This window comes from Dermochelys coriacea, chromosome 2 (genome assembly GCF_009764565.3).
Source record: "Dermochelys coriacea isolate rDerCor1 chromosome 2, rDerCor1.pri.v4, whole genome shotgun sequence".
Classification (NCBI taxonomy): domain Eukaryota; kingdom Metazoa; phylum Chordata; order Testudines; family Dermochelyidae; genus Dermochelys; species Dermochelys coriacea.
In genome coordinates this window covers 202315373-202339881 of record NC_050069.1, presented here as the reverse complement: position 1 = coordinate 202339881, position 24509 = coordinate 202315373, and positions in this window count along the sequence as shown.

The window sequence follows — 24509 nt, the reverse complement described above, 5'->3', positions numbered from 1 at the left end:
AGACATATGAATCTTTTATTTTTTTCAACAATCTCTACCACACTTTTCTCCCACTCTCTCTTTTTTGTCCACCCTCCCCACCTGAAGAGCCTAAGGGTATAATAACAACAATGTTAGCCTTGGATTAGTGAGACTTGAGTCAGCTGACCCGTGTCAGGGAACCTTGGGCTACAGTGCAATTTAACCCTAAATTAAGGATTTTCTGACTTGTGCTCGAACCTAGGGCTCTGGAATCTACATCACAATGCAGAGAACTGAGTCAATGTAACCCTATCCCAGAGTGCCGAGTGCCTATCACCCCCCCCCGCCCTATAAATGTGTTCCACTGTGAGAAAACTCTACGGCCTACCCTATTTCCTAATTGAGGCAGTGATTTTAATGGGACTCAGGTGCCCATAAGGAGCACATGACTACATAAACTGCATAATTTGCTCCTTTGGTAACTGTGTGAGTAGAATGAGTGCAGTTTGAGAAGACTTTATACTGATCTACCATCTAATCTGAGAACAGGGCTCTCCACTGCTAAACTGAGTCATATTGGCAGGAAAATGCCCATGTGCACTTGTTCTGAGGATAATTAGCAGGTCAGTGTCTAGGGCTGTCAGACTATTAAAATGAAACTTTGCAATTGTTAACTTTTAACATGGGATGTTCAATGAAGGTGGATTTTTATTTATTTTTGTCTGTTTGTTTTGAAGTTTGACATAAAAGGTAGGGTTCAGAGGAAGAACACACATGCCCCAGCATGGCTGCTGCCAGCTACAGATGGTGAAGTGCATCCCCAGTGCTTGGGGTGCAGTGTGCTCCAGCATCCCCTAGGATCCCTAATCTCTGCCCTGGCTGCACCCTAGGAGGCAGGGATAAGGAATCCTTGGGAGGCTGATGGGGAAGGTTTGGGGCTGGCTCCCACTCGCTATCCTGACAGTGCACTGCTGCCGAGACACCTCTGCACATGCAGCCCCGGGGAGGGCTGGGGGACCCAGGAGCAAGGGCCATAGAGTGGAGTGGGACCAAGCGGCTGCCCTGCAGTGAGGGGAAGCAGCTAAGCTCCTGGTTCAGCACTGCCAGGGGAGGGATGATCCCCAATATCTTGATAGCTAGGATCTGCCTCCCACCTGTCTCCCTGCTCTGGGCAAGCTCTGCGCAGCAGCAAGGAGCCAGAAGAGCTGCTGCAGGATGCTGAGGAGAGGTTTTGGATCTGGCTCCCATTTGTTGCCCTGACAGTGCTAGCTGCTTGGGTGCTCCTGCATATGCAGCCACAGGGAGGGCAGAGTGAATCAGACAGCAGAGTAGGAACCAAGAGGCTGCCCTGCTGGGAGCGGGAGAAGCTGCGGTGTTGGGCGTCACCCTGGACACACAGGAGCTGTCCTGCTGTCTCTCTAGGCAGGGCACCTCTTAGTCTCTACTCTGCCCCCTGGCCCTTGCTCCTTCCCCCGTCTCCGTCCCTTCCTGGGGGCTGTGTTTGCAGGGGCACCCAGGCAGCATGCACCAAATCTGGATGTTCTCTTGTGACCAGGAGGCAACTCTTTGCATAATGCTTCTTTTGACCAGTCTCCACTGAAAACCCTGCAAGCTCTCTGATAGTGTTCTTGCAGAGTGGTGTTCAGCAGACAGTGGGTTAATGCTGACCTGAGCTGTTGCAGCTTGCAATAGAGTGCACCACAGATTGTAAGCACAGAGAGGATTAAGAAAGTTGCCTCAAGGAACTCTGGGATACATGCAGAGGATTTCTAGGACCCAAGTCAAGCTGGGGTCATGTGCACACAGGAAGGCAATAGGGCTTGGACTCTAGGTCGCAGCTTAACACAGGCTCAGCTCCTGCAATCCTGTAGGCTCCTGGGACCCTAGGTTCGAGTCCTAGGTTAATAAAATTGGTGTGTGGAGGCAAGGGGGGTTAGGCTTGAGCCCAGATTCAAGCCTGGGCTTACATTGCTGTGCAGATATACCCTTAGAATACAGACTTCCTATCAAGATTGAAGAGTTGGTACTGTCTCAAATTATATATATATATATATATATATATATATATATATATATATATAAACTCCACATACAAAACTACATTAATAGTGTGTGTGACTGTTACTCCTGGGAGAAATTCTGCACCACTGCGCAATGCAGAATTTGCACAGAATTAATGTTCTGTGCAGAATTTCTTTTTTATCCCATAGAAATGGGCTGCAGAGCTGCTGGCTGCCATTAGGGGCTGCTGGACTCAGCAGAGCTGAGCTCACAAATAGAAGACACTGCTGTGGGGAGGGAGCTCGAGGGTTCCAGGCAGCTGCAGTTCCCAGCATGCCCTGAAGAAAGGAGGCATTGTGGAGAAAACTCCATACAAGCCTGGGACCCGGCATCAGGCTCTAAATCCTGGGCTCTGGGAGGGTATGGGGGGTGGGTGTCTGGGCTAGAGGGTGCCCCATAGCTGGGCTGGTGGGGAAGGGGACAGAGAAACAGGAAATGGGTTGTTGCAATGGTTTCTTTAACTCTCTACTCCTGGGGGAATTTTTTTGTTTCTGTATTATTACAGATATAGTTGCTGACAGGTATTTTGAAATACATTACCAAAATAATTGAAACTGGCTTGATTATATAGTGTTATTCTGACAAATAAAATATGCAGATTTTTGTAGAATTTTAAAATATTGTAAGCAGAATTTTTAATTTTGGGGGGCAGAATTCCCCCAGGAGGAGACTCTGCAACCTTAATTTAGCTCTCTTGAGCCTTATTCCACAGTCTTTAGTTACATGATTATATAGGTTTTTTTTTCCACAGGACCCTTACTCACTGCTTCATTCAGTGCATAGGCTGGATGGTGCATACTGAATGAACAGCTGTTCAATATTTTGTTTTCTCCTTGTTGTTCAATGTGTGCTCTTAGACACCGTGTGGTGCAAACTATTCAATCGTGCTCTGACAGAACTATTAATGTCTATGGTTCTTATCACTATAGTATTTGAGTGCTTCACACACATTAATTAATCTTCACAACAATCCTATGAAATGAGTGGATATAACCCCCATTTCACAGATGGTGAACTGTGATAATATCCACTAATTTTGGGTTCCCAGTTTGAGACACCTAGGACCTGATATTTTTCCTGAGAGTATTTAGCATTACATAATACTTCATATGTTCAAAGCACAGCTCCCATTGACTTCAGATGCTCTTATGCAAATCAGACCCCACACTGTCAAGTCAGGCCCCCAGAAAGTGAGGAACACGCACTTAGTGACCACCTGTAAAAAGCTTGGTTTAAGTGATTTGTCCAGCATCACATAGGAACTCTGTGGCAGAGGCAGAGAGAGAATCCAATTCTCCAGGACATCATTGAAATGCCTTAAATATGAGGTCATCTTTCTCTCTCCCTGCAATTCCCTTCCTATCATTCACTACACTCCTTCCAACTTCTGCAACAAATGAGACAGAGGTCCTACAGACAAATGCCTCATTAACTGCACAGTCCTGATTCGTTCCCAAAGCCCTGTCCAAGGTGGGTGATGTATAGACACAGTGGTAAGCATGGTTCTTGCCTCAGAATAATTTGTCTAAGGAAGTGAAGTAGAAGGATCTGATATTGAGGCATGCTAACTGTTTCTCTATGGAATCATTATATTCCTTTCTGTGCTTTTGGCTCAGGAAGCAGAATTATGGCTATTTTCTTAAATTAGAAGTGTGGTTCTGTCTTATTCAGTCCTGGATCTGTCGCTTCATTACACATGGGAACTATGGTAATGAACTCCCAGCCTGGTCTTTTAATAGACATGTTAATGAAGTCAGTTTCAAGGAAGGTGTTAAATGTACAAACAGAGGGTTAATTAGAAAATTGTACAAGGGAGGTGTTTATAATTTTATTTCAAGGCTGTAAGTTGCCTAGTGTTCTGTTTACAAAAGCAGAAAACAGGAATGAACAGAAGGAAACTATATCACTAAAAATATTTGTTTTCCTCTAAAGCTGCACATTCTGAAACAATTAAGAAATTATAAATTTTAGATACTCCTAAAGCTTCAAACTCCAGATGTTTGTTAATCAAAAACTGACCTCTGTACCAAAAGATTTCATACCTCTTGTGTTTTAGCTCACTTTTGGGATCAAAAGACAGTAGTTCTGCTGGTTTCCATGGAGACAGTGTGTTACTGTCTGCTGACTGTCACATGCTATTGCTGGTGCTAGGGATGTTTCTATCATGTGAGGGGAGGTAATTCCCTTGCCCTCCCTTTAATTTGATCTTTATTATCAATAACTAAGATTTCTGAAAGTACCACATGAGCTTCTTTTTTTAAAGCTAATTTCTTGCAGTTAATTGATAAAATCTTCACTTACTATTTTTTACCTGTCTTCCTTTTTTTTAAAATAAATTTCCGTTAAGTGCTAATTATTTTTTAAACTGTGAAGAACTGACATAGACTGTTCAGACTTGTATAAACACAACAGTTGCACCAGTTTAACTTAATAGGATTTAGAAATCATTGTAGTTACAGAGGACCAAAACCTCTGGACAGATATTCTTTCACTGATTCTTAAAGCAGGTTTATATTGGTTTTGTTAAATTAAATACTTACCAGATTAAGCTAAATCAGTAGAAGACAGGCTTACCTCAATAAGTATCTGCACAGAAGTTTGCACCAATTTAACTAAATCAGGGCTGTCAAGTGATTAAAAAAATGACTTGCGATTAATCGCCCTGTTAAACAATAATAGAATACCATTTATTTAAATATTTTTGGATGTTTTCTACATTTTCAAATATATTGATTTCAATTACAACACAGAATACAAAGTGTACAGTGCTCACTATATTTATTTTTGATTACAAATATTTGCAAGGTAAAAAACAAAATAAATAGTATATTTCAATTCACCTAATAAAGTACTGTAGTGCAATATTTTTATAATGAAAGTTGAACTTACAAATGTTGAATTATGTACAAAAAATAACTGCATTCAACAATAAAACAATGTAAAACTTTAGAACCTATAAGTCCACTCAGTCCTACTTCAGCCAATCACTCAGACAAACAAGTTTGCTTACAATTTGCAGGAGATAATGCTGCCCACATCTTGTTTACAATATCACCTGAAAGTGAGAACAGGCATTCACATGGCACTGTTGGAGCCGGCATCGCAAGATATTTACGTGCCAGATGCACTAAAGATTCATCTGTCCCTTCATGCTTCAACCACCATTCCAGAATATATACATCCATGCTGATGACGGGTTCTGCTCAATAACGATCCCAAGCAGAGCAGACGGACACATGTTCATTTTCATCATCTGAGTCAGATGCCACCAGCAGAAGGTTGATTTTCTTTTTTGGTGATTTGGGTTCTGTAGTTTCTGCATTGGAGTGTTGCTCTTTTAAGACATCTGAAAGTATTCTCCACACCTTGTCCCTCTCAGATTTTGGAAGGCACTTCAGATTCTTAAACCTTGGGTCAAGTGCTATATCTATCATTAGAAATCTCACATTGGTACCTTCTTTGTGTTTTGTCAAACCTGCTGTGAAAGTGTTCTTAAAATGAACATGTGCTGGGTCATCATGCTATAACATGAAATATATGGCACAATGCATGTAAAACAAAGCAGGAGACATGCAATTCTCCCCCAAGGAGTTCAGTCACAAATTTAATTAACATATTATTTTTTTAACGAACATCATCAGCATGGAAGCATGTCCTCTGGAATGGTGGGCAAAGCATAAAGGGGCATATAAATATTTAGTGTATCTGGCATGTAAATACCGTGCAACTCCAGCTACAAAAGTGCTATGCGAAAGCTTGTTCTCATTTTCAGGTGACATTGTAAATAAGTAGTCAACAGTATCTCCCGTAAATGTAAACAAACTTGTTTGTCTTAGCAATTGGCTGAACAAGAAGTAGGACTGAGTGGACTTGTAGCCTCTAAAGGTTTACATTTTTTTAAGTGCAGTTATGTAACAACAAAAATCTACATTTGTAAGTTACACTTTCATGATAAAGAGATTGCACTCAGTACTTGTATGAGGTGAATTGAAAAATACTATTTCTTTTGTTTATCATTTTTACAGTGCAAATATTTGTAATAAAAATAATATAAAGTGAGCACTGTACACTTTGTATTGTGTATTGTAATAGAAATCAAAATATTTGAAAATGTAGAAAAACATCCACATATATTTAATGAATTTCAAATGGTATTCTATTTAACAGTGTGATTAATCACAATTAATTTTTTTAATCACAGTTAATTTTTTGGTTAATCACGTGAGTTAACTGTGATTAATTGACAGCCTTACACTAAATCAGTTTAAAAACACACTGTCATGGCAAAGAAGCTAGCTGCAAATCTGTCCCCATTCTGGTCTCTGAGGGTATGTCTACACTGCAATTAAAAACTGGCAGCTGGCCCATGCCAGCTGACTTGGGCTCATGGAGCTCAGGCTCTGGGCTGTTTTAACTGTAGTGTAGACTTCCAGGCTTGGGCTCTAGGACCCTGTGAAAGTCTACACTGCAATGAAACAGCCCCACAGCCTGGACCCCCCACAAGCCTGAATCAGCTGGTACAGGCCAGCTGTGGATGTCTATTTGCTGTGTAGATGTACCCTGAGTGCACCCTTTACCTTAGGTGTTAGGTCTCTTGCCCTTACCTGTCTTGGGATGGATTCTCGTGATTCTTAGACCAGGAGCCAGGCATGCTGCCCCATGTACACCAGGTGCTTATCACCCTGCATACCTGATATGGATTTTGGGTGCCTGCATTTCCTCCATTTGGGAACTTGTGACTGGTGATATACAGAGCAACACCTTTCTTAAAATAGTTTTATTCAGCACTTGGAACAATGCCTTCAAGGATTTTAAATCAACAAACATCCTGCATGAATGTTTAGTTTTGTCTAATCTTACCCTTCATTATAAGAGAGGTTTTTCTCTTAAACAGCAAGAAGTGAACAGAACCAATTTATATTCCTTAAGAAAGGAAGATCCTCCTGTGACTCACTCTTGTCACACCTGATAATATTCCTTGTTGATCTTCTAGCCCCATCTCCCTTTTCTGTGAGAATCTGTCTTAAGTAGAAGAGAGGCCTTCTTATTCCTGAAGTGAGAGCAACCCTTGCCCTTTTGCCAGCCAGGGTGGGAAATATTTTTGTTGTCTGTCCTGCAGCAGTCAAACAAAAAAGCAAACAAAACAGCCAGCCAATCAGTGGAGTTAAAAACCAATCACCCCCCGCTCCCCCAATAGGCTAATCAGAGCAGAAGGAAAAGAAAAAGAGTAGTGCAGCAGCATGGTGGCTCTAAGACAACCACCCTGCTCACCCACACCTAAAACCAGCCCTGTCCAGAAGAAATCTATGACTATATTGCTCAATTTTTTATTTATTTTAGTGACCAGGGGGTGAAGACTCCTGGTTACAGCTAGATGGGAAATGGTTTGTCCAGGTTGAGAAAACTCTGAAGATTTAAAAAATGTTTCTGTCCCAAATCAGCATGAAAAGTCACTCTCAACAAATTTCTTGAACTGACAATCCTTCAGTTTGGATAAATCAAAATATTTCCTCTAGATTTTGACTCTTTTTAAAATTTTTTACTATAATTTGTGTACATTTTAAAACAAAAAGTCGTTTTGAACTGACCCCACCCTCCTGTTTTTTTAAAAATGTCAAAATGGGACATTTAAACAGTTTTGAAACTACCTTTATTCCAAAAACTTTTCAAACTGAGAAATTAGTCAAAAACTTAGCCTTTCCTTCAAAGTTTTGATTTTGATGAATCAGCATTTTCCAACAAAATTTTTTTTTGAGAAAAGATTCCCAACCGACTCTACTCCTGGTGTCTCAGCTTGTTTATTCCTGGGCAGCTGGCGCACCCAGCAGGGAATGCCTCCATGATCCATGCTCACCACTTCATTATTGCAGGGGGTTTTGTGTCATTTGGTTTTTAATAGACTGTAATCCCTGGCCTCCAGTGGCCCTGTCTCTCCTATGGGTGACGGTGTTGAAACTCTCGGAGGAGGTGAGTGCCCCTCAGCTCCGGTTGTCAATCTAATATACAATCTTCAAAATCAAACACATAAATCATATTTTGGATACAGATTAAAATATGCAGCTAACACAGATACTTATGGTCCTATATCAGAGGTGGGAAAACTATGGCCCACAGCCCACATCCGGCCCACGGGACTGTCCTGCCCATCCCCTGAGCTCCTGGCCTGGGAGGCTAGTCCCTGGCCCCACCCTGCTGTTCCCCCTTCCCTGTAGCCATGCCACCCCACAGGCAGTGGCTGCGAGCTCCTGCTGCTCTGAGCGGCATGGTAACGGGGCGGCGGCAGCACACGCAGACAGCGGTGGGTTAGTTGGGTAGGGAGTCTCAGGGGGCAGTTGGGGGCAGGGGGCAGTTAGGGGTGGGGGTCTCGGGGGGCAGTTAGGGGAGGGGGCTCGGGGGGCAGTCAGGGGACAGAGAGCAGGGGAGGTTGGATGGGGTGGAGGTTCTGGGGCAGTCAGGGGTTGGGGAATGGGGGGTTGGATAGGGCATGGGAGTCCCGGGGGGCTTGTCAGGGGGCAGGGATGTGGAGAGGTCAGGGCAGTCAGGAAGCGGGAGGGGGGTTGGATTGGGGGTGGGGTCCCAGAAGGGGGAAGTCAGGGGACAAAGAGCAATGGGTTTGGATGGGTTGGGAGTTCTGAGGGGGACAGTCAAGGGGTGGGAAGTGGGAGGGGGTGAATAGGGGGCAGGGGCCGGGCTGTTTGGGGGGCACAGCCTTCCCTTACCCGACCCTCCATACAGTTTCGCACCCTGATGTGACCCTCGGGCCAAAAGTTTGCCCACCCCGTCCTATATAGACTCCCACCTCGAGTTAAACCGGTGCAGCTTTGAGCTTAGATAAAGGCATAGTAGGATGTGGGTACCATTTTGAGCATATACAAGTTGAGCAACCTCAGGGTTCAAGGCATCAGCATAGGCTAGTGCCACTGAACCAGCAAGATTCAGTGTACAGGTCACTGGATTGGGAGTCAGGAGGCCTGATTTCTATTTTTATGGCTCTGGTACTGACCTGCTGGACACTACATGCCAAGTCACTTCACTTCTCTGTGCCTGTTTTCCCCTTCCATCTTTCTTCTGTCTTGTCAAGTTAGATTGTAAACTCTTTGAAGTAGGGGCTGTTGGACTGTCGTGCATTGAAGCCTGGAGCTGAGATAGAGCCCTTAGGTGCTATTGTAATACTACTACTACTTATTAATTATTTAATTCACCGGTAGAGTAAACACTTCCAGCCACTGGGACCCAAATACTGTGATACATTCCAAATGCCTAGGCTAGATAATGTGTTCTTGAATAAGCAGTTATCTAACAGCTCTGGCCATACTCTCTTTGTGCTTGTCAACCATAGCACACATAAAGGTGAATAAAAGAAAAGGGAAAAGAAAAAACAGTAACAACAACCAATTTCTGAGTCGTTTATTGCTCATGGCTTGAACTGAGGTCACTAACTCATCACTAGCTCACCTCTTAAAGACTTAGAAACCCCTCCCCCTCAATCCTGCATGCACGTAGAACAGTGCACCAGTGTCATCTGCTCAGACTGGCATTGCGAAGAAGGGAAATGGCTATAATTTTTGTCTTGCTTTTCTTTTGCCAGAGATCATGCAGTTCTTAAGACCTTTGGATATTCTTCTGTTTCCATGGGGAAAGTGAATGTCTTTTGTAGTTGAAAAATGGATAAGAAAAGCAAAACAGTGCTCACGACATAAATTCCAACTGACAACAATGGGATTTCACACATCCAGCTAATAAGTTGCCGTGCATAAATAACATGCCATGATGAATCACCAAGATTTTATTAACCTACACTGAATTAGCCTTCTCACACTAGAATATTTCACTGCATTATTTTATTGCCTGTTACTGTCACAAAATAAAGTACTGACTACTGAATGATGTAGTAGGTGCGGATGGGTTGACTGATCTAGATTACTTTTAAAAGAGATGTCTTCTCCGAGCATTGCAGCAATAAAGCAATTTTGATGTTCATAAAACCTGATAGCAGTCAGTTGCAAATCTCAGCAGAGGTATGGCAGGGAAAAGTGACTGACAGATGTAAAGCTGACATAGGGAGCCTTGGTTTGTTGTTAAATTTTATACATCTGATTGGAAGCCTTTGGAGTTATTAACATCCCATAGGACTTACCATGGTTGTTCATATCAGAAATTCTATTGTAAACCTTAGCTTATATAAATTGATTGAAATTGATTGTATTGGAAGTACAAATGTGAGTAAAGCTAAGCATTTGCAGGATCAGAGCCTAGGTCCTGATCCTATAAGTCACTCTGGATAGTCAGATTTCTGTGCCTGGAGTCAGTGGTGCTTCTCATAGACCCAGGGATACACTAAAGCAGGTACATTTTAGGATCAGGGCTCTAGTATCCCACATAGTGGAGCTACTAGAGTGGTTCACTTTACCATTCTGTAAGTTTTAATAAGTGTGCACATACAAGATGCTGACTTTTTAGGGTGACCAGATGGTATCTGTGGAAAAAATGGAATGGGGTGGGGGGTAACAGGTGCCTATATAAGAAAAAGTCCCCAAAACCAGGACTGTCCCTATAAAAACGGGACATCTGGTCACCCTCTGACTTTTGCATCTGGAATTGGAATTTGGAAAAGGCTAAAATAGGAATTACCAGTAATTATGTGATGTACTTTGACATCATTTTTGAAGATGAGTATTTTGTCAAATTTTCTGAGACACTGAAGTTTAAATACTAGCTACTGTGCTTAGCATTTTTAAATAAGAACAGCATTTATATTTTTATCACCCAAAACCTGATATGTATCTGTGGCAGACTATTAGACTGTAATATCTACAGGATCTATTCTGTCAACAAATTTGTGTATTAAAACATAGTGACCTACAAGTGTAAAAGTGAGACTGCAATAGCTCCTCCAAGTCAGGTCAATCTCCTGGGTATGTACTATGCACTATGAACCTAGTTCTGACTGTCTTATTCATATTGACTACCAGTAATTCCTTTTTTCCATTAATAGTCCTGTAGAAATCAATGGGACTGTTTAGAGAGTAAAGTATTGCCTGGTACTCTATGTAAGAGCAGGGGATGGAAGGGAGGCAGAATTGGGTTCAGAATGAAAAAAACATACAAAATATGGATTTACCCATGCAAAATTAATAGCTGCAATGAACATTGGGTAAACAATTATGAGAGTCAGCTATGATTCTGAACATATTTAGAAAAAACCTTTCCAAAGTCAGTTACCTATTCCTTCAGAATCCTCCCAAATATATTTAGTCAATATATTAGAATTTTATCTCAATATTCATCATTCATGTTACTAATTAACATATGTAATATAAACAGTTTTCGGTAAATTTTGTTGAGATTTTTAAAATAATTGCACTAGTTAACCATAAGATTATGCTATCAATGGAAAATCCAAGGACATTTACACCAGCTATTCTGACACGTCTCTGAAACTGCACATCAGAAACTGCACATGTGCTTGTTCCTACATAATGACATGCCAAGTGGAAGAGTGGGTTTGCTTGTACAATTTCACATGCCAGGTTTTTCAATGATGTCTCAGAGGTTCTTTTGAAAGCTTGATGCTTACAGTTAATTATATACACTAAAACCTCAATTTAGCAGGCAAGCATGTAAGCCTGTGCTTAATTTTAAGCCTGTGAGTACTCCCCCGTGAAGTTAAAAGTATAAATCCAAATAGCTTTATATGGTGAAGAGCCTGCTCAAACTTTTTGTCTAAACTTTTTTTCATGAAACTTTTTCAAAACATAACTTTCAGTGAAAATTTGAAAAAATTCGAACGCAATTTTAAAATTGGAAACATTTTTTTCAATGAAAAGCTGAAAAATGCTGGGGGGAAATTAGATTTTCATTTTTGTAAAATAAAAAAAATTCCTGACTCTAATATGTAGTGTGAGCTGTGAACAGCTCTACTACACAATGGTTGTTGCAAGTTTTTTGTATCAGGTAGTTGATGGCAACAAACACTGGGTCATTTTTATTCTTGGAAGAAAATTGATTTTTATCTCAACTTTCTCTTTTATATTAGTACACAAGAGCACTGAGCAGCAGAATGAGCAATATATGTGTGGCATTTGAGCAAAAACACTCCAGGCAGCCTGGCAAGTTCAATCCATGCTCATGAAAAGCAATGCAAGCTGGGAGTTCTAGTGGGAGCTAATAACACGCTTAAAATAAACCTCTCAAGGGTATATCTACACAGCAAATAAATAAATAAATAAATAAACCAACCCCAATTGCAGTGAGTCTCAGAGCCCGGGTCAACTAACTCAACTTCCAGGGTTTGTGTTGTGGGGTTAAAAGTTGCAGTGTAGATGTTCAGGCTCAAGCTGGAGCCCGGGACCAAAACTCTCCCCCTTCACTGAGTTTCAGAGCCCGGGCTCCACCCAATCTCACATGTCTACACAGCTATTTTTAGCACCACGCTTGAGCCTGAGTCAGTTGACCCTGGTGCTGAGACTCGCTGACATAGGGTGTGTTTTGCTATGTAGACCTATCCTCAGTGTTTTATAGATCTAGATAGGTGATCTAGGAACAGTATCTTCATGGGACAACTAAGGCCCAATCCTGCATCACTGAATGGGAGTTTTACCATTGACTTAAATCAATGGGAGAAGGATTAGGTCATTGGTGAGGAAACCTTTCATTGTGGAGGTAAATTAGTGTTGATGTTTATAGGACCAGGTATATATTTCCAGGAATGCCTTTAGTGATGATCTTTAATACAAATAACAGGGCTGATTAACTGTGACTGCTGACTTTTTGAACTTCTAGTTACTTTTCACAAACTATTATCTGGGAGCATGTCAGGCACCTGCGGACAGTTTCACAAACCGATTACTTCATTTAAGATTTACTGAGGCCTTCAAGGAAGCAAAATATCTTTGTAATACTGAGGTTAAAATGGTTAATTTAATCATTAAATCAAAGCAACTGAAAATAGCAATGAATGATTATTGCCCCCGATGTTTTTGTAACATGAGCATCCCAAAGTCTCACTATGTACAATAAATGTTCAGTGCAGCATAGGAGGATCTCCATTTTTATGATAGCATTACCTATTCTGACTCTGCAGTCCTCCCAAGTGAAAGCTTATCTTTAACTCTATAGGGAATAATGCCCATTACTCAGCAGGTCATTTAAGCATGTGCTAGCTTTATGTGAGTGAGTAGGCTCACTGAATTCAAGACAATTGTAATGCCTGGGAGTCAGGTGGTCAAAGGGCAGTCCTAATCAGTGGTCATGCTAGTGGTCCAGTTGCCAGGAGATCCAATCCTAGGGAAAGGCAAAGAAAGGTGACTGGCGGGGTCAGATTGGTCCAAGTAGCAGCTAGCAATGACTTGGTACTCAGACTAGACCAGAAGGGAAGCAGGCAAATTTATTGTCACCAGCCATTCAGGGTCAAGACCATGTGGCCAATCAGGAAGTTGGTCATGGAACCCTGGAAGCTGGCTTACCCAAGTCTGTGAATTCCCTGGTAGCCAAATGCACTGATGTGGCATGACAACCAAGACTGTTTCATGAAAACCCAGTGGGCCTGGGTTTGAGACCAGCATCCTGACATCACAACAGCTTATCTTAGGGGTGATTCTGAAGGTCTGGGCTTATCTGAGTGTGCTCTGTGGAAGGTGTTGACTTTTTCAGGGGCAATGTGTATGGTGAGATGTTTCCTAGGTCCACTCCCTGGGCCTGTATCCTTCCTAATCGATAAGGTACCACAACTTTCTTCTATGTATTTGGGAGTCTAGGATGTCATGAATGAGATACTTTTTTTGTCCCTGAATTTGAACTGGTTGGGGGAAGGTTGTTTTTCATTATAGACAAGATAGTCGGAGAAGAGTTTAAGGAGGGAAGCATGAAATATAGGATGCATCTCGAGGGTCCGATCCACAAACTAGACTGTCAATGTGTAGGTCTGCAAATCTGGTAAGGACCTACACATTGACAGTCTAGTTTGTGGACTGGTCAGTCTGCCTTGAGGTGTTTGGCTAATAGCCACATTTTCTGTCCCACTGTAATATCGGGACTTTCTTATCAGTGGCAGTCAGAGTAATATTTGTATGTTGCCTTGGCCACATCAAAATGTCGCTTTAGCTCCTCTTGGGTTTGTTGGTGGTGTTGGTGGGTTTGTTAGTAATCAAATCCAAGGCTGCAGGGATACTGGGCACCATGAGAAATGCTGGATGAAAACTGGGGTGAAGACTGTAGTGAGCGAAAACCAGTCGTTTCTGGGTCAAGACATGATTCGCATTATTATATGCAAATTCAGCACATGGAATCAATGAGACTCAGTCATCTTGGTTGAAATTTGTGAAGTATTATAGGTACTGTTTCAGTACGTTGTATACTCTTTCTGATTGGCCATCTGTTTCTGGATGATAGGCAGTTGAGTTATGGAGATGCACCTCTAAGAAATGGAATACTGCCATCCAAATCTGTGATGCAAATTGAGGTCCAAGGTCAGAAGTAATGTGCTCTGTGAGATCATGGATCAGAAAACATGAGTGATGAGGAGGGGGCAGTAACCTTGGAGGTAGGTAGTTGTGCAAAGGAAGTTAAGTGCACCATCTGTGTCAGCTGGTCCACTACTGTTAGGATGGTATGTCAACCTTCAGATTTGGGGAATTAGACAATGAAGTCCATGGTGATCTGGACCCAGGACCTTGCATTCTGGGTGGTTTAGTTTAAGGTACCTTTGTATAGATGTAGGTATTGCACAATCTAAAATCTTGAATGTCAGACCCCAGTTTTGGCCAGTTTTGGCTTAAGGATCAGCGTGCCAAGTGTGAGGTTTTTGCCTGACCAAAGTGGCCTGCCAAAGGGACATCGTGCTATAGATGTAAAGCTTCTAGATGAGGGATTGCCTCAGGGACCTAAATATACCCATGAACATTAAGGAAATCATCCCTCTATGTGATTTCCGCTCGGGGTTTGATATCAGAGGTTAGGAGCTTCTGGGCAAAAGGATTGTTTAGAAGAACAGAATGTATGGTTGCCATTAAATCTGATGGTCATGATCCTCCAAGGAAGTGATGCAGTTTCAGGATGCAGGACAGCTTTATGCTGGAGTCCCTAGGTTTGCTGGCATATTCTTCTTTTTCTGGAAAGGGCATCTACCTTTCCATAGTTAGAGCCAGTGCGGTCTGCAATGGAAAAAAACAAACCTTGAGAAGAGAGCCCAGCATAATTGCCATTGATTCAAGGCTTTAGCAGATTGCAGAGACTCCAGATTTTTATGATTGGTATATACCTGCATGTGGCATTTTGCCCCTTCCAGATAGTGTCTCCAGATTTCAAAAGCTGACTTGATGGCAAGCAGCTCCTTATCCAAAGTCTCATAATTATATTCTGTGAGGGAGAGTTTTAGAGAAATATGTGCTGGGATGGAGCTCTTGACTGAGATTCTGTCATTGGGACAACACCACCCTGACTGTAATATTGGAGGCATCAGTTTCCATTATAAATGGTAGACTTGGGTTGGGGTGCATGAGAATGGGCACAGTGACAAACATCTCTTTCAGGCATTTGAAAGCACACTGGGTCTTCCAGTTTTCAGATGAATTTCTGAAGCAAGGAGGTGATTGGAGGCAGAATTTGAGAGTAACCCCACATAAAGTGCCTATATAATCTTACAAATCTGATGAAGCGTTGGATTTCATGAATGCTTCAGGGCATTGACTAGTCATGAGTTGCTTCTACGTTGCAGGGATCCATGTGGACCCCTTTGGGGGACAGTATATACTTGAGGAATTCTATGGTGGGATGCTTGAAGATACATTTTCTCCCATTTACTTATAGCCCATGTTCCTGATACATTGTGCACATGCTGCTTGTGCCTGTGTTAATTCCTGGATTAGATTAAAATGTCATCTAGGTAGGTGACCACATAGTGTTCCAACGTATTCCACAAAACATTATTTACCAGGTGTTGAAAGGTGGCAGGTGTGTTGATAAGGCCAAAAGGTATCACCTGGTATTGGAAATGGCCATATTGTGTTTGAAAGGCAGTCTTTCACCCATTCCCTGGCCAGATCCTGACTAGATGGGAGGCAGGGGTGAAAGTAACGCGGTACGGGCTGGTACAGTGCACCAGTAAAAAGTAGCCATCAGTACCAGCCCATACCACTGACTTTAAAGCACTGCCATGGCAGCGCTTTAGTGTCGTTGCCTCTTTTGCCAGAGGCAAACGAAGTAGCTATTCTGGGGCCGCGATTTAAAAGGCCCGGGGCTCTGGCAGCAGCGGCCGGAGCCCTGTGCCCTTTAAATTGCTGCCGGAGTCCCGGGTGATGCGGGCCAGACAGCGCTGATGGGCTGGCTGGGGGACGCTGAGCTCAGCCCCACCCCTTCCACCCAAGGCCCTGCCCCTTCCTGGGGGGGCGGACGGGGGTGGCAGAACTGGCCCTGTACTGATAAGAGCTCCATTTTTATTTTCACCCCTAATTGTAGTTCTCCCTGAGATCTAGTTTGATGAATATCTGGGCTGTTCTTACTTGGCCTAGGAGCTCTGGGATCAGGGGTAGTGGGTATATTTATTTTGCATGGTGCTTTTGTTTAGTCCACATACAGCCTCAAAGATCCAGCCTTCTTTTTTACAATCAGGACAGTCCTCTGACTGGGGAGATGGACTGTCATCTGAATCCCTTTTTTTAGATTCTCATGAATCTAATCCTTAAGAGCTGCCAGTTCAGGCTGAGACATGGTATATTAACCCTAATGATTTCTTGGAGCTGGGCTGAAAGTCGATTGGGAAGTTGTATTGACTGTGGGGGGCAGAGTGTCTTTGTTCTGTTTTTTCATACATCTCCATGAACTCTTGGTATATTATGGGGAGAGAAATAGTTGATCCTATAAGTAAGGAAGTTCATCCTGTTGCTTGACCCCAGGCACCTCCACCCCCATCATTCCGAAGCCTGGATGGCCTGTCTGGATGGGGATTCTGGGAACTTAGGTGTGGGAGCTAAAAGGGAGCTGATTCAGCAGTACTCTGAGCTGAAATTCACAACTTTTCCAGAAGCTTCTTGGATCATACTTGGCCATCCAGGGGATTCCAAGTATCACCGGAAAGTGTGGGGACCAAATTAGGCTGAGATGAAAGAATCTTTGGTGTTCCCCAGTTACTGCTTCTAGAACTTTGGTTTCCTGGCTGACAGGACCAGAGGTGGATGACTGTCTCAACCAGTTCAGGGATGGCCTTGGACTATATGGAAAGATTGAATATTTGGGCTACAGTGGCATCCATGAAATTATCCCCAGCGCTAGAGTCAATCAGAGCTCACTGGAGAGGAACAACTTGTTCAGTGTTCTGAAGTCAGAGTTGTAGCTGGAGTTATACGTGAGGGGTTGATCTTGAGGAGGTGGGACAGATATCTGGAAGTGCGGTTTTCTATGTTACTCAGACTCAATCCCCTTATTGAGACTGACTGAGGGAGTTTCCTGAAGCTGCATGGTATGGGATAGTTGGCCAGGCAAACTGATACCAGGTGGCCCATGCTGCCACAGTAAAAGCACAAATTCTCTCACCACCAGTGTTACCGTTCAGAAGGCTTCAGTTGGACTCATACTGAATGCATCTTCATGGGCTCAGTCTGGGGGGGGGGTTGTAGGTGGAGCATGGGCACAAAATGGGTCCTCTCTCCTCTCGCTAAGTTGAAGGTCAGTCCGAATACAAAGATCAATAAAGGTGTCAAATCTTGTGGGGAGCTCCATGTGGGCCAATTTGTCTCTTATATCATTGTTTAAGCCTAGCCAAAATTGATGCAGCTGGGCCAGCTCATTCCAAGCCATATGTTCTTCCAGGCATCGAAAGCGGCCTGCATATGATGCTGCTGATCCCAGGACCTGACGTAAGGCCATCTGTAGTGCAGCCCTATACGGATAATTAAAAAACATTTCAAAAGCTCCCAGGAAGGAGTTCCAGCTAGCCAATACAGGAAGATCCTGTTCTAACAGAGGAGATACCCAGTCTAGGGCTTCACCAGTCAGGAGACTAATGACCAGGCCTACCTTAGCCTGGTTAGTTGTGTAGATATGTGGCCACAACTTAAATAGGAGCCCGCACTGATTTATGAAACCATGAAACTTGCTGCGGGCACAATCATAATGCTCTAATGAAGGTATCATGGACTTGGATACTGTATCTGAATTTGCATCTCTGTAATCTGTTCCTGAAGGAAGTGAGTTTTCACCTGAAGCCGGTCCACCATGGCCCAACTTGGTTTTCCACTTGGAGGAGTGTAATCTGCTCCTGGGGACTTGATGTTCCATGCCCCTTTCCTTGGAGCAGGGGCAAGACTAGGAGGAGATCAAAAGATGGTCTAAGCATCCTGTAAGGTCCCGGAATTGGACAGGTCAAAGGGCAGTCCCAATTATTGGTCACAGTTCATGCAAGGGACACAGACCATGGGAAGTTCTGCCTCAAGGGTTTGACAGACAGCAGTCCAAAGGCTACTGATTGGCTCCTTGCCCTATATAAATCCAAGGGACGTTCCAGGAAATGTCCAGGCAATAGCACAGATCTTCTGTAGCTGGCCATTCCTGCTCCTTCTCTTTGAATTTTTGCCTTGATTTCTGCTTGATTTGGCCTTTGCCACCTAACTCGGACCATGAACCTGATTCGGACTCTGACCCTTGGTATCAACCGTGACCTAGACCTGACTACAAAATCTGCGGCTACTCCTGGCCTCAGATTTGCTCTGCTCTAACCCTGGGCCATGGCTGCCCTTCTTGGAATCCTGACAAATATACATTTCCAAGATATGTTCAGTCTGTGTGTCAGTATTATGACTCCTAGTTTTCCTTCTGTCATAGTGCCTTTTTTTAGTTTGGTTTATTATTTCAGCATACATAATTCAGGCATTGTGACTTTAAATTGTAAACAAATCAAAGTATAGTGTCAGATTGGTACTAGAGATAAATTACTCATCTCTTTTCTAAAAGAGATCTTATATTATCACACACTGCTTTCTTGTAACTGTTCTGATGGTGTCATTAGTAGAGCTGGGCAGGAACTGGAATTTTGGTTTCATTTGAAAAGTCATTGGAAATTCTGCAATTTTGAAATTTATTTCCATTCCAAATTTCAAAATTTTCCATGAAGTATAATTTTTGGGAAAAAATCATATAAATTGCAATATTTTGTTTTGATTTTGACTTTTTTTTTACAATGTAAAATAAATTCAAAACAAGACATTTTGATATGAAAAATTGAAATGTTCCATTGTAAAATTGTCAAAATAGGATGTTTTGACACTATCTAAATACTTTACTTCCAAAATGAAATTTCACTAAAATTGATATTTCCTGCAGGAAGTTTCAGTTTAGATGAAATGGCATTTTCTGATGAAAAAATGTTCCACCAGAAAATTTTTCAACCAGTTCTGATTACTACAGATAATGAATTAAAAATGAATGAAAGTGTGGTACCAATGAGTCTGACAACTCATTTTCAATATTAAGATAACTTCTGCTGTATAGAAAGAAAGGATTTAGCTTTGTCAAAGTCATAGAATGGATAATTTAGTCTGATCTTTGCTGAGATATTTAGATGTCTGTAAGCCTTTACTTCCAAAGATTTGTCAGAAGCTTCATTCTTGAAACACATGCATCTTCCCCCCCCCCTTACATAAAATATTCCTACCTTCCCATCATACCTAGGTTACTGGCTTTTTGAGGTCAATAGAAGGCAGAAGAGATGAATTAATTATAAGTTCTGATGTAAACATTAAACCACAATTCCCATGGACTTGGATGCAACGTAAGTGTTCAAATGCTTTGCTGAATAGGGATGGAGTTAAACTGTGGTTACATGCTTTTGGTTAATTGGAGCCTGAAAGAGTATGTCTCCACTGCAGCTGGGAGCGTGCCCAGGTAGGCAGACATGTTCTAGCATACTAAAATTAGCAGTGTAGGCATTGTGACACAGGTGGTACCTTGGGCTAGCCACCTGAGTTAAGACCCAAGGGAGCAGGAAGGCTTTTACTTGGGCAGCTAGCTCGTGCCACTGCCCATGCTGCCACATCTCTAATGCTATTTTTAGTGCACTAGTTTGAGCAGAGCTAGCACATGTCTATCTCTACGTAGACTGGATGCCATGCTCCCAGTTACAGTGGAGACATACCCAAAGAGAATCCTTATAAGAGAAACAATATAGCCTGAGTATTCAAAAGAGAAGATTAAAACTATTAACAAGAATTTAGAAATGTTAGAAATGGAGAAACCCAGAATGTGTATGTTTCAGATCTTCACAGAAAATAACACAATGAGATTTTACATTGAAAATCCTAAACTAATATTTGTACTAAATAATCCAAACTACAGATTAGCAGTATGGAAGGATTAAAAGGGATGCCATAACCCTATTCATATTAAAAAAGGAGCCTATATATGAGTTTATACTCTTTCTCTTTAGGCACTAAAATATGACCATTTTGGCATAAATAAGCTAAGAACATAAGAATTGCCATACTAGGTCACACTAATCATTCATCTAGCTTCAGAGGAAATGAACAGAACAGGGCAATTTGTCAAGTGATCCATTCCCTGTCATCCAGTCCTAGCTCCTGGCAGTCAGAAGTTTAGACACACCCAGAGCACGGTGTTGCATCCCTGATCCTCTTGGCTAATAGCCATTGATGGACCTATCCTCCATGAAAATATCTGTGTTTTGAACCCAGGATGTTGCCTTCGCAACATCCCCTGGCAATGAGTTCCACAGGTTGACTCTGCATTGTTTGAAGAAGTATTCCTTATGTTTGTTTTATACCTGCTGCCTAGATACATGCTGACTATTATAAATTCAAACACATTCACACTTTCACCACAAGTCATGATTGTATAGACCTCTATCAAATCCTCGGTCATCTCTTTCCCAAGAACAGTCCCAGTCTTTTAATCTCTCTCATATGGAAGCTGTTCCATATCTGCAATCATATTTGTTGCCCTTCTCTGTACCTTTTCCACTTTTAATACACCTCTACCCCAATATAACTCAACCCGATATAACACGAATTTGAATATAACACAGTAAAGCAGCGCTCTGGGGGGCGGGGCTGTGCACTGCGGTGGATCAGCGCGTCAGTGTGTCTGACTCCGACACTCTGCTCTGAGCAGCGTGTTAAGGGGGTCAGGCCGGTTCCGAGGGGTTAGATAAGGGGCAGAGGGTCTCAGGAGGCAGTCAGGGGACAGAGAGCAGGGTGGGTTGGATGGTTCAGAGGCTCTGGGGGTGGGGCAGTCAGGGGATGGGGAACAGGGGCATTGGATAGGGTGTGGGAGTCCTGGAGGCCTGTCAGGGGGTGGGGGTGTGGATAGGGGTCGGGGCAGTCAGGGGACAGGGAGCAGCAGGGGGTTGGATGGGTTGGGGGTTCTGAGGGATCAGTCAGGGGGTGGGAAGTGACTATTAATAATGGAAATGCTTGAGGCCAAAACAAGTTCGATATAACGCAGTTTCACCTATAATGTGGTAAAATTCTTTTGGCTCCTGAGGACCGTGTTATATCGGGGTAGAGGTGTATATTTTTTTGAATCGGATGACCAGAACTGCATGCAGCATTCAAGGTATGAGTGTGTCATGGGTTTATAAAGTGGCATTGTGATATTTACTGTATCATTATCTGTTCCTTGCCTAAGGGTTCCTAACATTCTGTTATCCTTTTTTTTACTGCTGCTCTGTCTGGATACCTACGTTCTCTGATAGTGATTGTCAGCCTATAGAGAAATCCTTAAAAAAACAACAACCAAAAAACAACAACAACAACAAAACAAAAACAAAAAAAAACAAAAAACCCCTAACATCTTTGTCTCCAGGCAAATAGACAGAAAATCCCTCTAGTTGCTCTTAGGTTAAAAAAAAAAACAACTTAATGTCTGTGAAGACTAGTGAATTTCCTGCAGGAGGTTAACTACCCTGCCTTCAGGTAGAGAAAACTCCAGCTCTCAAAAGAAAATTCCCTTTTGTCTCTGCTCTGGCTCCAAAGCAGAGAAAAAACAACAACCTCTAACTGCTTTCAGTTTAAAACCTGCTTTTCAGCAGCCCAATGGAAAAAAATATTTCCTTTCCAAATCTGTGCTTCTGGTTCAAAAAATCTCTAATTGATCTCAAAATGATTTCAAGTTCATCCCACTGCTCTGCCAACATGTCAAGGTTCCTTCCCCAATCTGAACTCTAGGGTACACATGTGCAGACCTGCATGAAAACCTCCTAAGCTTACTTTTACCAGCTTAGGTTAAAACTTCTCCAAGGTACAAACTATTTTACCTTTTGCCCTTGGACTTTCGCTGCCACCACCAAATGTCTAACTGGGATATAATTTAGAAAGAACGAAAAGGAGTATTTGTGGCACCTTAGAGACTAACAAATTTATTTGAGCATAAGCTTTCGTGAGCTACATTGGATTCAGTAAAACTATTTCCCCATGTTATTTCTCCCCCCCCCACTGTTCCTCAGATGTTCTTGTTAACTGCTGGAAATGGCCCACCTTGATTATCACCATAAAAGGTTTTCCTGCTCCCCCCCCTTCCTGCTGGTAATAGCTCATCTTAAGTGATTACTCTCCTTACAGTGTGTATGATAAAACCCATTGTTTCATGTTCTCTATGTGTGTATATAAATCTCCCCACTGTATTTTCCACCGAATGCATCCGATGAAGTGAGCTGTAGCTCACAAAAGCTTATGTTCAAATAAATTTTAGTCTCTAACGTGCCACAAGTACTCCTTTTCTTTTTTTTGAATATCAGAGAGTTTCCTTTAAATGAAGTCTGTTAGGGTGCAGAATAGGCTCCAGAGAAATGAGAAAGCCCCATCACATGAGATTTGTTCTTGCCTATGGGGAGTATTACTAATTTTATTTGTGTTTACAGTGTGGGGAAAATGCAAATCTAGATAATTCATATGATTGCTATTTGAACTGGTATTTCAGTTAATTTTCACTGATAAAGGATTAAATTTGATTTTTATTATTGCTGGCAAAATCGGCAATTATAATAAAGCAGCAGCCTTTAGAGATGTGAGCAGTCAGTCACTGCATGGCTCATGGCAATGCACTGGGTTCTCTAAATGCTTCCCAGTTCAGGTACAATAAATGATTTGAAAAGGAAAAAAATTGAAGTCTGAAGAGCTATTTAACTATAAATAAAAATGTAGTGTTTAGAGAATAAAATAATAGTTTCGGAGTAAGCAGAGAATGAAGAAGAAATTTCTCAAATGAAAAATGATTTGCATTTATCTGACACTTACAGAACTAAGAACAGGGGTATGTGAGTGAGCTGGCCTTAGCATTTCTTGATTAGTCTGTGAAACAAATTTTGCTGTCCTTTCCCACCCATCCAGTCTATTTGGGAATTGGGGGAAGATTAGCAAGATAATTCTTAAACATTCTTCTTCTGTAACTGATTCTTTTTACACATATCTATGTGTTTAGGTCCCTCTCAGCTTCCTGCCGCAAAGGTGGAATTCAACAGCTTGCAATTTTTTTTTTAAAACCTTGCAAAATTTAAGCAAGAAACATGAGTCTATGTGAGCTCTCCAGCAGGATAAGTCTAGAACCAGACTGAAAAATATGAGAACAGGATCAGGCATTTCTACTGTTAAGTCTCTCCTCTCTTGGCCTCTGGTTTCATGAATCAAATTTTCTGAGAAGTGCTAATGGGCTGTACACAGGTCTCAGATCCCTTGTGTCAGCACAGGTACAGCTTTTGAACATTTGCAGTGCTGCAGTGGCACAGCTGCGCTGCTGTACCGCTTTGTGAAGACGCTACCTGTGCCCACAGGAGAGCTTCTGCTGTTGGCATAGGTATTCACCTCCCCAAGAAAGCTGAGTAAATCGGTTGTCTTCCACCAAGCAATTCACAGACTACCCAGCGCCTCCTTCCACATCTCTGCTGTAGAATACTAGAGTATTACACATCAATGTTCCAAGGCAGACCAGTTTACCATAACGATAGTGTAGCATTTGTTACAAACCTAAAACCGTAGCTGCTATACCAACTACTAAAACATTCTGTGAACCAATAAACACACTCCTTCCAATCTGCTCGCCTTCTTTTAGGCTAACTTCATTTCTGATTTGTGTGACTCACTCAAAATTCAGAGTTGCTTCCCCTAAGCATTTTACTTCCCTTCGTATTATAGGAAAAGTCTTTGGCTTTTGACCGGGCTACTTCTTGAAATGGTGGGCTCCGGTTACATGGGAATTGTAACTCCTGAGCTCCAATCAGAAGCCTTTGGGGAAGTTTTCCCTGGAGTTAGCACAGTTGCAAGAGGGGACTGTGTTTACAGAGGCCCCTCTGTCTCTACAGGGAAAGATGGTCAGGTCTCATAAGTAAATCTAAACCTCTGGAGTGGGGGGAGGGAGAGTCTTTATTTTGAAAGAAATAGGAGATTCTCTTTCACATTTCTAGTGCCCCAAATCTAGGAGGCACAATTATCGCATAGCCCATCCACAACAAATTGATTGGATGCAGAGGCTTTAAATGGTTTTATGCT